Genomic DNA, 6,563 nt, shown 5'->3' with positions numbered 1-6,563 from the left:
TCTTTCTAGATTTTCTTTTCCTTTCTTAGGATTAGGTTTCGAATTCGATTGAGGGCTGCGAGTGTTTCATGCCCAAGTGGGCCCGTGACAACACTCGACATCTCTTGACTGAAGGAGGATTGGTTGAGGGGTTGACTATCCATCGCAGGACTAGACACTGCTCGAAATTCCCTGAGTTAATTGAAGTGATGGCTGAGAACCAACCTCTTCTACCTCAACCCAGGGTGGAGGACATTAAGGATGAGAATGAGGTGCATCAAGCACCCCCGCCTCGTACTTTACGAGATTATCTACAACCAGCGGGGGTGAGTAAGCCCTCTTGCATGATTTTTCCTGAAAATACAGGACATATGGACATCAAGCCAGGGGTTATCCAACTCCTTCCTAAGTTCCATGGGCTTGAATCTAAAGAACCATATTTACATTTGAAAGAGTTTGATGAAATCATAGCCACTTTATATTTTCAAAATGTGTCTGAGGACACAGTCAGGCTGAGACTCTTTCCTTTTTCTTTAAAAGAGAAGGATAAGACGTGGTTACATTCACTGCGTCCTAGATCCATTGGCACATGGAATGATATGCAAAGGGAATTTATAAAGAAATTTTTTCCACATCATAAAATGATTACCCTTAGAAAAGCAATCATGAACTTCACCCAAAAGGAGGATGAAACATTTTACCAATGTTGGGAAAGGTTCAAGGATTTGGTAAGTTCATGCCCACAACACGGCTTTGAAACGTGGCGCATTATAAATTTTTTCTACGATGGACTGACATCTTCCATGTGCCAAATGGTCGAGATAATGTGTAATGGAGAATACATTAATAAAAATGTTAACGAGGTATGGGATTACCTCGATAGTCTTGCTGAAAAAACACAATCATAGGACTATTATCCAAAGTCGAACACCACGTCTAGGCCAACTCAATTAAAGGAGAAAGGTAGATTGTACCTCTTGAAAGAAGAGGATGATCTCAAGTGTAAAGTGACTACGCTCATAAGGAAAGTTGAGGCCGTGGAAGGAAAGAAGGATAAGGTTAATGAAAGTGCTTGCGGCATCTGTGATTGCAACATTCATACAACTGAAAATTGTCCTACAATACCCGCCTTTCGAGAAGTGTTGAATGAACAATCTAATGCAATAAATACTTATCAAAGACCTTTCAATAGACCAACCTCTAATACGTACAATCCTGGTTGGAAAAATCATCCAAACTTTAGTTGGAGAAATGGACAAACTGCTACCCCTCAAAGTTTCTTCAATCAAAATCCAAATCAGGGGAAACCTCAAGAACCGGTTTAAAATTCCATGCAAGAGCTGACCCATGCAATGCGAGACTTTATGCAAAAGATGGATTCACGTATGACGGTTATAGAAAAGGGGATGCTTCCTGCACAACCGCTCCCCAATCCTAAACCGCAATACGAGATAAGTGATCTCAGCTCTTCAAATCAAATGGGGCACGCTAAATCCATCACCACTCTCAGGAGTGGGAAGATCATTGATAAAACCCTCCCGGTTAGGCCTGAAAAGCCTCAAGAACCAGAAGAGGACAACAATAATGGATCTAGTGAGGCCCCACAAAAATTAGAACCAGAACTTCTAGAAAAGCTAGTTGCTCCATTTCCCCAACGATTGGTCGCACTAAAACCTCTCTCTAACTCTCAGGATATCCTAAAGGTGTTGAAACAAGTGAAAGTCAACATTCCTCTACTTGATGTCGTAAAACAGATACCTTCATATGCCAAATTCCTGAAAGACTTATGCACGACCAAACGACGGCAGAATATTCAAAAGAAGATCTTCTTGACCGAAAAAGTGAGTGCCATCCTAAAGCAAGACATGCCACAGAAATTCAAAGATCCCGGTAGCCCAACCATATCATGTGTAATCGGGGACCATCGAATTGACCATGCACTTCTTGACTTAGGAGCAAGCGTTAATCTGATTCCCTACTCGGTATACAAACAGTTAGGTTTGGGTGAATTAAAATCCACCCTAACCACACTAAAACTTGCTGATCGCTCTGTTCGTGTACCAAAAGGGATAATTGAGGATGTGTTGGTCCAAGTTGATAGATTTTACTACCCTATAGATTTTATCATCCTGGACACCGAACTCATCAATAACATGAGCACTCAGATCCCCGTCATTCTTGGTCGCCCATTCATTGCCACTTCAAACGCAATTATCAATTGCAGGAATGGTGTCATGACTATGTCTTTTGGGAATATGACATTGGAGTCAAATATCTTTTTTAATAATGGCAGAAACTTAGAGGATGATGACGATTTCCACGACATTAACATGATTAACTCTTTAGTGGAAGATACGACACCTCTGACCTTATCCTCGGACCCTCTAGAGAGGTGCCTAGCCCACTCCCATGATTTTAATGATGACATGATTAGGGAGACGTGTGCCTTACTTGACACTGCACCGGTACTTGAAGTTAACCGGTGGAGGCCACAATTTGAAGAGTTGCCCCAAACTGATGTAATGCCTCTACCGTAGCCACCAAAGCTTGACCTAAAACCTTTGCCCTCTGATTTGAAATCTGTCTATTTAGGTCAAGATGAGACATACTCGGTGGTGATCTTTGCCCACTTGGAGAAAGAACAGGAGAGCATGCTCATATCTACTCTCATTGAGCATAAGGGAGCCCTTGGATGGACGATAGCGGACCTCAAGGGAATCAACCCCTCGATTTGTACTCACCGCATTTATCTTGAGGATAATGCTAAGACCACTCGACAATCACAATGTAGACTAAATCCAAACATGAGGGAAGTGGTTAAGGCCGAGGTTCTTAAACTATTAGATGTGGGTATCATATACCCCATATCTGATATTCAATGGGTGAGTCCAACTCAGGTGGTTCCTAAGAAGTCCAGGATCACCATCGTAGCCAATGCTAATAATGAACTCGTGCCAACCAGAGTTACTACTAGTTGGAGAATGTGCATTGACTACAGGAAGCTGAATACCGTCACGAGAAAGGACCACTTTCCTTTGCCCTTCATTGATCAAATCTTAGAAAGGCTAGCTGGTCATTCCTATTACTGTTTCCTTGACGGGTATTCGAGCTACAATCAGATTGAAATAGCCCCTGAGGACCAGGAAAAGACTACATTTACATGTCCCTACGGCACCTTTACCTACAGAAGGATGTCATTTGGATTATGTAATGCCCCTGCCACCTTCCAACGATGTATGATGAGTATCTTTTCTGACATGGTGGGAAAATATCTGGAGGTCTTCATGGATGATTTCTCTATTTTCGGTTCATTCAGCGAGTGCTTAGAGAGTCTTAAATGTGTGCTGAAAAGATGTGAAGAGAAGAACTTGGTACTTAATTGGGAGAAGTGTCATTTCATGGTTCATAAGGGAATTGTCCTTGGACATATTATCTCGTCCAAAGGAATCGAGGTGGATAAGGTAAAAATCGATCTTATCTCTAACCTACCTCCACCCAAGAACATCAGAGATGTGCGATCCTTCTTGGGACACGCAGGGTTTTATAGACGATTCATAAAGGACTTTAGTCTCCTCTCTCGTCCCTTGTGTAATCTTTTGCAAAAGGATGTACCATACGAGTGGACTGAGCAATGCGAGGAAGCTTTCACCAAGCTTAAGGGCATGTTAACCACTGCACCTATCATGCAGCCACCCGATTGGAGCCTTCCTTTTGAGCTTATGTGCGACGCTTCTGATTATTCTCTTGGAGCGGTTCTAGGCCAGAGAAAAGATAAGAGGCCCTACGTCATTCATTATGTGAGTAGGACTCTAAATCCTGCCCAAGTGAACTACTCGACTACAGAAAAGGAACTCTCAGTCGTAGTGTTCGCCTTGGACAAATTTAGGTCCTACTTGATCGGATCCATGATCATTATCTACACAGACGATGTGGCACTTAAGTATCTTCTTTCTAAGAATGAAGCCCCGCCTGATACGATGGATCCTCCTACTCCAGGAATTTGACCTAGAAATAAAAGATAAAAATGGAGTAGAGAACGTAGTGGCTGACCATCTTTCTCGTCTTAATCTCTCTGATATCCTTGAAACGACACATATCAATGACATGTTCCCTGATGAACAATTGTTCAGAGTCTCTCATTCACCTTAGTTCGCTGATATTACTAATTACCTTGCCACAGGTTCCATACCGACACATTGGACTGCGCAAGATAAGAAGAAATTTTTCACCAAGGTACGTAACTTTTTCTAGGATGATCCTTATTTATTTAAATATTACCCAAACCAAATCCTGAGGAAATGTGTACCAGACGATGAGCATCAGAGTGTCATCTCCTTTTGTCACTCACAAGCCTGTGGTGGTCACTTTTCTATTAAAAAGACCACGGCCAAGATTTTACAGTGTGGCTTTTACTGGCCCACTATGTTCAGGGACACTCATGAGTTTTGTAAAGCTTGTGAGTGTTGTCAGAAATTGGGAGCGTTGTCCCATCGAAATATGATGCCCTTGAATCCCATTCTTATCATCGAAGCATTTGACTGCTGAGGCGTTGATTTCATAGGACCATTCCCCCAATCATTTGAAAATTTGTAGATTTTGCTCGCCGTAGATTATGTCACTAAATGGGTCGAAGCAATCCCGTGCCGAAATAATGACCATCGCACGGTTATTAAATTCTTAAAAGAGAACATCCTTTCAAGGTTCGGGATGCCTCGAGCCATCATTAGTGATGGGGGCTCACACTTTTGTAATAGACCATTCGAGAACTTAATGAAGAAATACGGTATCTCTCATAAGGTGAGCACCCCATACCATCCACAAACAAGTGGACAAGATGAGATTTTCAATAGGGAGATCAAACATATCCTAGAGAAAACGGTTAACCCTGATCGTAAGGATTGGTCAATCCGATTGACCGATGCCTTATGGGCATACCGTACTGCTTTTAAAACCCTTATTGGAACGTCTCCCTTTAGACTTGTCTATAGGAAAGCTTGTCACTTGCTTGTAGAGTTGGAACATAAAGCATACTGGGCGATCAAAAATCTGAATTTAAATCTAGACAACGCTGGCTCACTACGTAAACTTCAATTAAATGAACTTGAAGAAATCCGGAACGATGCATACGAGAACTCGAGAATTTACAAAGACAGAATGAAGGCATTTCATAACCAACGTATTCTACGAAAATCATTCACACCTGGTCAGAAAGTCCTTTTGTATAATTCTCAATTACATCTCTTTCCAGGTAAGCTTTGATCTCGTTGGACTGGCCCTTACATTATGGTCACTGCATATCCTCATGGGGCCGTTGAGATAAGAGATCCTGACAATGGCAAGGAGTTTAAAGTAAATGGACATCGCTTAAAGCCATTTATCGAGAAATTTGATTTAGAGGACATGTCCATACCTCTGACTGATCCTGTTTACCAGGATTGATCTCCTAGTTTGATGGAGGTATAGGTAGGTTTCATTTATGCTATTTTAGGATAGACGGTAAACTTAGCGCTCCTGAGAGCCAACCCAGCTTTTCTTTCTACTTCATTTTCCGAGTTAATTAGTTCAATGTTTATGGGTAGCATTGCTGCAAACCCTCACGAGACTACAACTCGTCCACTAGGGGCAACCTAGGGGTTTAAAGGCTTGTTGCATACGCTAAATGCAATCGAGAGTACCTGCGAAAGTGGTGTAGGTAGGATTTCATTTTTGTTATTTTTATTTTACTTCTGTTGATTTCTTTCTTGTGCTAACTCACTTTTACGTTGATATTTTTTAGAAAGCCTCTTGATTCTTTCATCCAGGTACTATCTTTCCCTCACTCCTCTTATATTTTCATTGTCCCATGTGCATTGCATGTTTATTTCTTTTACATTGAGGGCAATGTAGATTTTAGGTTGGGGGTGGGAGATTAGGTCGCCTAATCAGTGTTTTCTTGGTCTTGAGCAAAAATTGTGAAAATTTTTAATTTTTCTGGACTTTCTTGTGAATTCGAAGGGATTTTGACGGTCATTTAGGGCACTTGGAATTTCAAGATACGTGATGTTAGTAAATTAAGACGCTTGGATTCAGTATCTGTTGGATTTCATAGTTAAGTTTGGATTGTTAATCCAGAATTAGAAGTTGTAAACATTGATTGAGTTATGATCTCACATGTCACATCTCGCTTTCACATTAAGGTTTCAGTTTGATATTGAAGGATTTACTTGGTACTCACTAAGCATGAAAGGAACCGACCTGAGAAAATTGAAAGGATTGGGTGAATAATCTTCATCATAGGTTTGCTCCCTATAGGTGAAGGTTCAATTTCCCGAAGTAGTCGTCGGAAAGGGGTGGGCAATGGTCTTCATCATAGGTTTGCTCCCTATAGGTGAAGATTTGATTCCTCCCCTTGGCGGTATTTTAATGAAAAAAAAATTTATATATATATATATATATATATATATATATATATATATATATATATCAAAGGTCGATTAATGAAAAGATGATCCGTGAGGAAAGTTTTGGTTATTATGAATTATCTTATTGTTTACCGATAATATCATGAAATTGAGAAGTGAACCTTAATGATAAGCCGAGATTAC

At 40.8% G+C, this 6,563-nt stretch overlaps 1 non-coding gene across 1 annotated transcript; it reads right to left on the bottom strand.

Annotated features, from left to right (window-relative positions):
• Positions 1 to 626: 626 nt before the first annotated feature.
• Positions 627 to 733, bottom strand: LOC131257135 (small nucleolar RNA R71). Its single transcript, XR_009177151.1, has one exon. It is a non-coding gene; the product is annotated as a small nucleolar RNA R71 (small nucleolar RNA).
• Between the last annotated feature and the right edge of the window lie 5,830 nt (positions 734 to 6,563).

The sequence above is a fragment of the Magnolia sinica genome, chromosome 9 (genome assembly GCF_029962835.1).
Source record: "Magnolia sinica isolate HGM2019 chromosome 9, MsV1, whole genome shotgun sequence".
NCBI classification, from domain to species: Eukaryota; Viridiplantae; Streptophyta; class Magnoliopsida; order Magnoliales; family Magnoliaceae; genus Magnolia; species Magnolia sinica.
The sequence above is the reverse complement of the archived record's forward strand: the minus strand, read 5'-3'. Positions and strand labels throughout refer to the sequence as shown.